This window comes from Anopheles nili, chromosome 3, assembly GCF_943737925.1.
Source record: "Anopheles nili chromosome 3, idAnoNiliSN_F5_01, whole genome shotgun sequence".
Taxonomy (NCBI): domain Eukaryota; kingdom Metazoa; phylum Arthropoda; class Insecta; order Diptera; family Culicidae; genus Anopheles; species Anopheles nili.
This window is the reverse complement of record NC_071292.1, coordinates 24,207,365-24,219,396: the sequence shown is the minus strand read 5'-3', so window position 1 is coordinate 24,219,396 and position 12,032 is coordinate 24,207,365. Positions and strand designations below refer to the sequence as shown.

Genomic DNA, 12,032 nt, shown 5'->3' with positions numbered 1-12,032 from the left:
TGTGATCCTAAGAGGTGAGGAAGCGTGAGAAAATACGGCGGCAGGATAACGGCGAGCTGTCAGTGTCAGCTGTGTGCGCGAAAGAGTGAGCGAGAAAAACGAGACCGTGCGTTTCAGTTGGCTCCTATCATCACCATCTTCGTCCTCGTTGTGCGATGAAAGGATAAGCAAGCCAGGGAAGCCATCGTGCCAGGCTTTGCGAGGCTACGCCGGGAACCACTAACCAGGTAAATATACGAGCCATGGCGAGCGTACGATAGTGAAACGCACTAAAATTACACCCACCGTTGATGACGGTGGTGTTACGACCTTTTTTTTCGGGCCGTTCGATTATGTCATCCCCACGAGTAGAAGAAATAACTCGATCTTCGGAATACCAACAAAACCGTACGCGTATGCGTGTGTTTGTATACGTGGTAATGTTTGTGCTCTAGTAGTAATATGGTGTAGTAGTAGCGATCAGCTTTACTTAATTCTTCGCTCTAGTAGGCCACGATTAAAATGACCGCTTGTTTCAGCCAATCCCACTGGTTTCTTCTAAAACGTGCAGGCTACTGTTTTGAACACAACGCTATAAAATATGTGTTGGTTCTTCGAGGAGGCATAGTTATTTTTTCGTGGAAATGACCGCAAAAATTTGTTCAATCCCCGGAAACCGGGCGCCCGAGCCCGAAAGCCTGATGATGGTTTAACGGCGTTGACCCTAACCTTGAGAGTTTCTTACTCGCCATTCTCATTGAGCCAATTGAATAGAAGCGAGCGTCATATTGCCCAAAATGAAGCCGGGGAAATCAAGTACATTATGTGTCTACGACCGCGTGCTTCTCACCACGAAGCTCCCGTTTGTTTAATTCATGAGAAACGTCACGAAATGCGAAACTAAACTGTACGAAAATGGAAAACACCAACGGCACACGGATACACAGCCCAAAGCGCACCGAACTTGATAGCGTAGAGTGCCATGGTGCTCCATTTTGCCAAGCGCAATTGCATCTGTGAATGCACCTTTCGCTTCGAGGTGACCGAGTTTGCGTATCAAATTGCATAATTTTATCGACCGGCAAACTAGGAACACCTTCTGTATATGGCTTATTGTTTCCATATCGTTTTTCACGTGGTTGCTAGCAGACAATAAAAAGTAACGATTTATAATGTAATTGAAAAACATATTCAAAATGTAAACTATGAAATGTTTTAATAAGCTATTACTCTCACTCTCTTTTCAGAGTAACGACGCACACAAACGTGAGCGAAAAAAAAAAACAAAAAATGCACAAAACGACCGGCGGCTACAACGTAAATTCGGTTTGGTTTTAAATACTGCACAACCATCGCTGGTACAATCATCGCTCCCCCAAACGGCATACATCATTTCATCAGCAAAAGGTAAGTGCTTGTGAGGACCTCTTGAATTATTTTTTTTTATTTTGCAACCTGCAAATCATCCCCACACACATTAGAAATGATAAACCGAGTGCGTCTAACGGGTACTGTTATCTGTGGCTTATCAAGGTTTGAAGTTCGATTATCTTTTACTGCAGTGCAAAAGAGCCGCACGAACCATTCTGCGTAGGCGTCAAATGAGCAGTAATAAAGCATGAACAAGAATGGGTCAATCGTTTACCATTTTTAAAGCGATTTAACACTGAGACAGTTTAAAGTGGGAACTCAATAACGATTTTTTCCATTAGGTATACGATACAGCAAACGTTATTTGTAACCATTTGCATAGCAAGAGAAAAGGTTATATTTGAAATCGATAAATCTTTCGAGCTTACTGAGTGGAGCGGAAAATGCCCGAGATTATCCCGTGTAAAGCTTACGAGCTTCTCGTTTACAACACTACATCCGCATGCTTCAACGTGCGTCTGGTGCATTTTTATGCATCTAGCTGTTTCATGGTACGAGCAACAACAAAAGATGGCATATGTAACCTAAAACAAGACGCGCTCACTAATTCTCTCGTGAATGGGAACTGATCCGCTCTCGTGGGTTTATTTTTCCTGTTTTTAGCCGCTTAATTAGTGAGTTCATCGTGCAACACAATCCATGCTTCCTACGGTTGTTGTTGCCTGGCTGTCGTGTGGAAATGTTAGTTATCATACATGTCATTTTCCGACGGCTTCCGGTAGCACGATGTACGTTGATGAAAAATTTACCGTTGCTTCAATGGGTAAGATGCGTGATATATTTGAAACTGAATGGTAGAAGATTGGTGAATAGGCTGAGTTTTGGAAACTTCCATACCTTTAATTATGTAGTACACAATTTTGAATGCACAGGAATGCATTTATGTCCCCTACAGAAGTTCAATGACCCGTAGCGACATGTGCGCGCTATTTAATACTTATTGAAAAAAGTTTAATATCATATATAGAACCACTACAATAGTGCATGCGAATACACTAATAAATAAGTATTTATTTTAGTGCATTCTTGAATCGAGATGGGGAGCATAATGTTTTGTTTGCAGCATATGCGGCCCTTACAAAACGAAATGAAAATAAAAACAAGCCGACGAGAAAATCGTATTCTTTCTTGACGTGTGCATGCTGGTGGTAGACTCCGGGAATAGAATTCCAATCCCTTTCAGAGCACATGCTCCTGCCAAGAATCATGGGAGGTTGAAAGTGGTTCTATTAATAAACTGTGAATCACGGTTTGAGCGCATACTAGTCGTACCGGCTTCCAAGTATTGCTGGTTAAAATTGCAGCGATTTGCTTTCAAAGAATGGATGTTGCAAGATGTTTTCAATCGTAGTTTTCCAATCATGCGTATTTTTTTAGGTTCAGTGCGATATTAAATTTCTTTGATTGTTGGGCTTGCGTAACGTTTATTTCAGCTTATGAAAAGATCAGCTATCAGCTGTCAAAAAGATAACGAAGGGCATAATAAATAGAAATGATCACGAGAGCTATTTACTTATTTTATTTCCCGCAAAATATACAATAAGTAATACACAAAACTTCAAATCTGTTTGAATAGAATCTGATAATATTGTAGAAAATAGTTCAATAGCTTCAGTTGTTATGTTTCACCTAACGATGAATGTTTTTTTTTATTTCCGAAGAATTTTTGTTGTAAGGACATCCCAACATAAGCATTTTTGACGCAGCAAGTTCGGCTCCAGTTCGTCTGGCCGGTTCGCTGCCGGCGACAATTTATTTCGATCCGTTTTTCTCATGAGAGATTTGGTCGATGTTTGCATAGATATTAAAAAAAACTAAATAAAGAGAAGAAAAAAGGACATTATTTTCATGGAAAAATGTTGGAAGCACAAAACAATAAAGTAAGCAAGAACATAAAAAATCAAAATCATCTTGTATGCTATTGTGGCTAAACATATCCAGCTTGGAAAAAAACCATCCAACAGGAGATGTTGATTCATTTTCTTGTCGTGCAATGTATTACTGAATGTGTATATTTCAATCTAAAATCTCGTATTCAACCAATCAATTTTACATTCTTGAGGTGGTGGATTTATTTATAAAACAAAATTTTGCATGCTTCAAACTGGATTAAAGAGGTTTCAGTTATTTAATAGTATGTACGCAATGTTCATTGTTGAGCATACATTTAGATGCAACATTTTTGTTCGATGCTTAATTACCATAGTTTATTCCATTTTAACTATGCTTTACCTTGCATAACCTTCATCTTGTAATCGTTAAAAATAGATTTTGTTTTAAATAATTCATTCAGCTCACTTATTCTTTTAAGTTATTTTAGATGATAAGATGTATCCTGATTAGCAAAAGTTTATATACCTTACAGTTTTTTAAAGTTATCTGTTAAATAGTTACCAGCTGTTGGCACACGTCCTCGCTTTTGGCGATCGGAAAAGTGCATACGTGATTCCGCGCACACGTTTATCTAGCTTCTGGAGCTCCGGGGAGTGCTGTGTCCATGTGTGGTGGCACAGAGAAGCAAACAGCTTGGCGCTGAAAGTAGGACAGGTACAACGACCAACTTGGAAACCATCGGTTTGCCTCTCGTTCGAAACATACATGCGATTCGCTGTGCTTTTGCCACTGTTGCCATCAAGCCTTATCGGAGGGCATCGTTGTTTGATTCGCATGATTCGAGAGGAGCGTCATCATATTACGTTTTCGGTACAGAATTTGTTTCTCCGCGTGGGCAAAGCCATTTGCCCAGCGGAAGTAATACCTGGACAAGCTATCATGTATTGTGATGTGCATTTATGATAAGCTGAATGTATATCAGAGTTCATCGTAGTTCTTAATATTTTTTTCGAAGCGACACAAAAGGGTCCATTATTTGTGCATCTAAAACAATTTACAGTTCTTTTAGTTTGTGTATTTGAACACAAAATATAGCTGAGATACAAGTAGCAGGATCTACCTATAAATAAAAAAAAATCTTTATTTCCATGTTGAAATATTTATTCTTTAGCTATTTGTTAGGTGATGGCGCCTGGATCTTTGTTATTTAAAGCCTCTGGTGCAATTTTTAGACATACCCCTGTTGAAAACACAAACAGACAGGAGAGATGTGACATTGAACTGTCGTGGAAAATCGATGCAACCTGTCTGCCAATTTAAGACGGGGCTTGTTCGTATGACATTTTTTCAAAAAAAAGCACCGCTGTGTTTCGTGCAACAAAAAAAAACAAACTATTCGTTGACTTCTAGTCGCGTCTTTTAAAATGTGCTAATTTTGTGAGCCGGTTTAACGCATAGCTACGAAAGGTAAGATTTAAAGCATTTGTGAACTCGTTTGAATTGGCGCTCCAATCCGTTTGTTGACATGCTAAATTGATGTGTAAACAGCTCCCAGTGATTATCAGTGTGTTTGCGGTTAAAAGGGATACTGATCATTGAATATAATTTGTCTTTAATTTTCAGTAAATATCAGACCTGATTTTTAATTCATTATTTTATATACTATACATTTTAATAAACATTTTACAATAATTTAAAACAAACATATATTTAAACGACACGTCAGTCACGATAAGAAAATGTAATGAATAAAAAAGCATAATTGAAAATAAGTGGCAGAATTTTTAAACAACATGGTTAACATTCTGAGTAATTATTCGCTGTTTTATATTTGAACATAAAACTTCTTGTGATTCTTCTGTTAGTCTTTTCTTTGGCAGCAAAATCTACCATTAGGTCCGATTTATGCAACCTCATTTTTTGAGTGTCATATGATGTCGTCGTGCATCATCGACAAATTTATATTTCTTCAGCTACCCTTTTGCTGACATTGGCTTCGTTTGACTAGACCTAAGTATTTGGATAGAGCTTGAGAGTAATTTTTGGCACACAAAAAATGACGTAGTCGTTCACGAGATCACTCCCTACGCCAGCACGAGAGACAATTTGTCAGTGTTTTCTTGTTCTTTCGTTCCTGAATTTCGCTAAAAATTCGGTAGATTTTTTTCGCGTGCGGTTATTTTTACCAATTCATTAACAATTTCATATCGTTTCTTGCCCTTTTATTTTCCTTAAGCCAGACGAGCTGGGGTTAGTTTAAAAGATGATTTTTTTGATGACTGTCTGGCGCACTACAGTCTGTGATGTAACGCATGAGACATGTTACTGATGCTCTGCTAGCGATAGTTGCTCTGTAAGCGGTTTTTCCTGGTGAAATACGCTCAAACCTTTACTACTTTCATCGAGTGTTATGCGTCTGTTAGAGCTTTGAAAGTAATTTATTCATTACAAGTCTGCAATTGCATAGCGTTGTTGCGGAGCTTCTCTTTCTCTTTGAATTCATGTTTAATTCTTATGCTGCTAGCGTTGCTAATTTACATTTCTCATGACATAATCGAAATGCTTTCGGGCTTAGGCGTATTATTTTTCGAATAGTTTTTATTGTGTACGGAGTCTTTTCTAATTGTTGTATTAAATTTATATGACAGAATGTTGTGCATATTATTTGTTTGATTATTTGGTATAACTTCAACGTTTTTTATTTAAATAATTTTCTAGTACTCGTACAGTAGTCTGATGACGATGCGTGACGATGTAGACACTTAATACTTCCGAAAAATTCGAAAAGAAACACTCCTCTGCGAAGTTGTTTACATTTTTGTGAACCCAGCCCGTTATAGGAAGAGTGTGTTAATTATGAACTCTCTTGACTCGTCGACGTTCTACCTCGCCCCGTGTTGATGACGCGCGATCGGTAGCGACACATTTTTAAACGATTTTCCACCTCGCGAGCGAAAAACTTGGTCCCGTTTAGCTCGCGTAAGGAAGCACGCGGGACAAAGCACGCAAACGACGGAAAAGGTCATATCGAGGGAAACTGGTTATCTAACGAATGGCACTGAAAAGTAGCCGCACATTTCAAGTTCGTTCCCTTTGCGAGCGCTTGAACATTGTGTGGCAGAACATAGCGGAAACCCGGGCAAAAGTGTTTCGCCTTATTTAGTTTCGTTCACAACCGACACAATGTGCGCAAATGAAAGTCGCCCTAATTTGTGTCATATTTCTGACGAAGTTTTTCACCTAGTACATGAAGAAATGCTTGTCAATTAAAGTGTGGTAATTAAACTGCAACAGCTCGGTGCATGTCTTTAACTCGTGTGCAATAGAAAAGCGAAGCGGGTGATTTTCATTACCGAGTGACAGACCCTTTTGTAGAAAGTTGATTACGTGATCGGGAGTAAAATTGCTAAATCGACGACCACCCAGTGTGGTTGAAAATTGAACGAATCAATTTCGTTTTCGAAATTTCTCTAAGTTTTCCCTCGCCTGCCCATGCATGACTCAGATCAATCCGTGTCAGATCAAGCGATCGCTTATCGGATTGAGTGAATTGACTACTCGCCCCACCACATCCTCTCGATCAAGTAAAGTTCGCGCATCGCATAGGTTTGCGCACTTCTGCCAGCTCGTTTGACACTTCCGGCGGCGTATAGTGTGTGTGTGCGTGCGCTAGGTGATGTCAGTGCCTGGTGTGTCGACGAATCTATTTCGATCGGTCGAACGCAAACGAAGTGCATCCCACCCCAAGGCACCTTCGCGGGGGCCAATTGGCACCATCGACGCTACTACCACGGTTCGACGTGGTTTGGTGGAAAGAGTCGATCGTCTTCGGCGCGACGCCTCGTCAAGTGCGGTGCTGGCGAGTGGTCGTGAAATTGGTGTAATTTTCCGACTTACTTGCGAACAAAGCCAGAAGTGGCGCTCACATTCGCGATCGCTACTGATGTGCAGAACGGTGGATGATGAGTTTCACGGTTACTAAAACAGATCCCTCAATCTCCCTAGAGAGATTAGTCTAGGTGTGTCTTACTGACATTTTTGTTGTTATCCATTATACAATGCTTTAAGAATTGATTATTCATCGTTTTTCATGATTGTTTTTATTGCTGATTTTTCAATCTGAACTTACATGTGTACTTAAACCTATCAAGTTTTCTTAAACGGAGCCGTATTTGGTACCATGTTGTGGGACTTTGGTATCTACGTCATATTCCATAGTTTCCAATATAACATGTTTATCTTTTGGTAGCTATATTGTTTTCCTAAACGCTTATGTTTTGTCAACACACGCTAGCAGACCCCGTAAATAATAAACAAAACAAATCAACGCTCTTGCCAGCGGGGTCCACCCTTTCGGGAAACGGCCTGAAACAGATCGTGGTGCCAGCGAGGCAGTTTCGTTTCGCTTCGATTAGTGTTCGATTTTCACCGGTTAACACTACTGCGCTCGGTGCAAACAAGCGTGCTGTGTGACAGTCAAGAAAAACGGGTCGTTGTGTAACGTGTAGCTTGGTGGTTTGGTATTGAACCGACACAGAACCTCTCGGTGATTGGTGTGGTAGCATTTTTCCATTTGGCAAATATTGTCCATAGGACACGATGCCCGCTGCTGCTGGTGAATGTGTGAAGGAGCAGCTGCTCCTATGCACCGTTTGGCTATGGATCTAGTGCGTTGGAATTGAAAGGAAACCTCAGAAGAATGTACATAATGGCCCAAAAAGCTGCCATGATAGTAGCTTCGGTAGCGATCTACTGAAAAAAGCCATTTTCTTCCGGCATGCTCCCACCATCGACCAGCATGCTCACCTACTTCAAGGCCACACTGAGCATAGGGTATTTTCGTGAACGGTACACACTCAACTGCAGCAGCACACTATGCGTAAGTGTTAGGAGCCTAATGGGCTAACGGAGAAACGCATCACAAAAACTGTTCCACCCTTGTTGCTCTAGTTTCAATGTTCTGCTGTGCGTTTATGCTTGCGTGATGATCTTGCTTCTCGAATTGTAATTGATCCTCAAATGTAGGCTCCATCATTGAATAGGTACCGTTTTTTTTTTGCTGTTTTCTGATGTTGTGTTTCTTTTCCTACTGGTTGAATACTAATTGGGAGGTGCAATTGCTTCAACTCGAGGGTAAATTAAAACTTTTACCGATTTGATACGGTATTTTGTTTGCTTGAGGATATTTTCTATGAGAAGTTTATCAGAAAACATCGGTGCAGACCAAATCATCAATTTAAAATTTTGATCTAAATCCTAATGTTGGTTTACGTGGAAGAAAAATAAATATTCAGGTTATGTCTAACTCCATGTGACTGACCGATATATGAGTGTATGTAAAAAGTATAATCTTCACTCGATCCTTCCTTTGTTTGTCTCTTGTATCCAAGTGTACATTTTGATCTTATCGCTGGGCAAGAAGACATCGGTTTAAAGGATTTTGTGTACCATTTTCGTATAGATAATGCGCGTGAATACCAACTATATCTAACGCCATTTTAAGTCACAGCTTATTAGGTGTTCAAAACAGTCAGATGACATGGGACTGCAATTGATCAGGGATTTACATTAAAGGTATTTACGTTAGCTAACACCCATGTCAGTACTGTTATCTACCTGAAAAATACATTACTCACGTTTCCTGCTGTCCTAGTCGGACATTTTGTTTCCGCCGGTCGTTCACGTGTGCATGGTAAATTATGCACTATGCAACGTCGTTGTTGCAGCTGCAAACGCATCGACTTCAAGCGGGTTCGTTCAACTTCTGACCTGACCTAATGTAGTCGTCATATTGAAATCGATAGGAGTCGTCTGAATGGGGGAGGGTCAAGCTTTTCTTACGGTGTGTCCGTCTGCAGTTTGCAGTGACATCCAAGTTGCATAATAGAAATAGTTGTTTTTTTTCTACCGTTGGTAATTTATAATTTTTCATGTGCGGTTTTATTTTTACTCGATTTTTACCCCGCGGTCCTTCAAAGGTTAGATACGTTCATGTAGGCGTGTCTCTTGCAATCAAATAAGGATTTTAACCCCATAGCACAACAGAACAGGCTCTTTCGATAGTGTATGCGTACACCAGCAAGTGTCTTTGACATCCCGTTTGCGTTTGGCACCGTTGAGAGAGCACCGATTTGGCAACCGTACCGTGCTGAAATTATGCCAAGTTGATGCTGATTTTGTGTTATATGTCGATGTCAAGCATTTACCGTAGCTTAGTCGGGGTGTGGTGGACGTTCGAGGTGCGAAAGGATGAGAAATGGAAATGCTCGTTACGCTTTTAACATGTTTGTTTTGTGGTGAAGGACTTGAAAGATTTGTTTTCTGACAGTCAGCTACAGCAAAGTGCATTTACCAGGGATAACGGTTTTGCATATGACACGCATCAATCTGTTTTTACAGTGCAAGGTTAATAGTAACAGGAGTTTGAATTAAATTCAAATTTATTTTTTCTGTAATCGCGTCACCTAGACTTACGATCAGCTCAAATTATTTTAATCAACGTTTAGTCGGGTGGATTATGATCCTGCGTCTTCGTCTCTAATGTTGTGCGATATTTTTAATTCGCATTTCTCTAATTCGCTACGACCAAGCCCGCTCGCGAATCTGGCGCTAGCACTGCCGCGTGGACTTCGCACTTGAAAACGTCGGGCATGTTCTAGTTTAGTGGTTTCAATGGCTTTATGTTATGTAAAGCACGCTCCCTTTCGGCTTTCCACGGGCAACGATCCGTAATTATGTCACAGCCGAAAAAAAAAATGCGAAACCTCTTCACGAAACACACTCCCTTGATGTAGGAAAGGAAAGCTTACGCTGGTACAACGTGTCGCTCTTTCTCACTTTGCCATTTCTCGCAAGTGTTAATGGCACGTGGGAAAGTTGTCTCTTTGACCTTTTCACGCGCTCTCAAGCCCCCGGCCAAAATGTTTACAATGTTTAACGAAGTGGACCTAACCGTACACGAAGCTGTGGATGATATCATCCGGAATAACGCAGATAGGGATTTGTAGACGAGCCTGATCTGTCTGTGGTCGTTGCCCAACGAGGGCTCGTCGGTTTGGGATGCAAGTTAAAGGTTAAAGAGCCGGGAACAACATAACCTTGGCATTGGTCATGATTTCCATGTAATCGTAAACGCTAGACAGATTTCCTGCTGATCGTTCTTTTCTCTCTCTTCCCACAGGAACAGTATCAATCCAAACTGGCTGCCTCACAATGTGGGGCCAGGATACCCCTGAGCCCCAACACGCAGGCGACAATCGAAAAGCATTTGCCGGGGCTGCCGAGCAAGCGTTTGCTCATGCAGCAGGCCTCCAAGATAACAGAGAAACGAGACGTCGGATGCATAACTGGTGAGTGTAGGAAAGCGAAAATGAAAATGGCTCGATAGCCATTTGCTTTACATGAGCGAAATATTTCCGTAAAATCCCTGCGGAGCAATCAAATAGATCTTGCGAAAGCAAAATGAGATAAATCACCCATTCCCTAGTTGGTTGGCATGTTGTATCGGAAAACGATCGAATCAACATCCACGCACACACCTGTGTTTGGTCAATGGCAACTGATGGAAATCACTCTCGCCTGGCGCGTGCAAGAACCCATATCCTACGCTAGTGGTTGCGCGAGTTTCGAATTCATTCGCATGCCTGGTAACACGTGAAAATGTGTGAATGAATTCGTACGGCTCGGCGGCTCGAAAAAGAGCTTTGTTTCAAAACACCACCGTGACCGTGCAGCGTGATGATGATGAGACCGTGGCTAGCTGATGGAGTTTGTGGCTTTGCTTGCCAGAGAGGTGCTTGTGTTTGCATGATGTGCCGCAATAAATTTCGGTATCGTCCGTGCACGTGCTTCTCGTGCATAGGCGGACAAAAACAGATCGTAGCCCCGAAGTCCGTGGTCGGTTTGATAGAAAATGAAACCATCATCATTGCCGACGAATTTTCCCATTTCGCCTCTCTCGCATCTATTCAATTCTCTGTCGATGTACGTCAATAGTGCAATAATTGGTGAAATTATAGTGATTACTTCGGTTGTACCACTAGCTCGATTGTCCTCGTCAAGTATGATGTGATTCTTTTGTGCCTTCATTCAATGGAGGCTAACTGAACGTCGAGAAGCACAACTTCACAGCGTCCAACTTTTAGTACTCGTTTAGCACAAGCGTCTTGAAGAAAGTATGGAGCTTCCGGCAGAAACGGATGCAGTGTGAAAGTGCCATCGAATGGAACATCGAAGCCAAGAAACAGATGCATGATGTGAAGCACTGACTTTGGCAACTTTGGTGCTTTGTTGCCAATCCGATGACCTGCGGCAAATTTCACCCGTATGCTACGCTCCAATTACGCTACCACCACACTTTGGAATCGATGCGGTCCGGTGCTGTCCGCTATGGAGATTGGAGTATTTTTTTTGCGTGTTGTCCGCATCTAGAGAGAGTTTGTGAGATCACGTGAAACGCGATTCAGAACAAAAAAAGGAAGTTTATGATGGGGAGCTTTGTTCAGTTGGTTGGATGGCCGTATCAGTGCGACAGGAAACATGGAACTATTTGCGTTGGGTGACAATATGCGCGGAAATTGTTTTACAGCCTAGGTTCTCGGGTACATGTTTGTAATTCGTAAGAGTGCGAATGATAACACGATTCTAAAGTAATCAATTACCATGTGAATCATTGCAAACTTCTTACATGGTTTATCAAGCGTTGTACGGCCAAGGCCTGAATTGTTATACCTTTCTTTGATTTTAAAATTTTTACTTAGTCAGATAGTCAATTCTACGTACGAAAGAGC

At 41.2% G+C, this 12,032-nt stretch overlaps 1 long non-coding RNA gene across 1 annotated transcript; it reads left to right on the top strand.

Annotated features, from left to right (window-relative positions):
• Positions 1-10,555, top strand: LOC128723104 (uncharacterized). Its single transcript, XR_008410809.1, has 3 exons — positions 1-227; positions 1,227-1,386; positions 10,424-10,555. It is a non-coding gene; the product is annotated as an uncharacterized LOC128723104 (long non-coding RNA).
• The last annotated feature ends 1,477 nt before the right edge of the window (positions 10,556-12,032 follow it).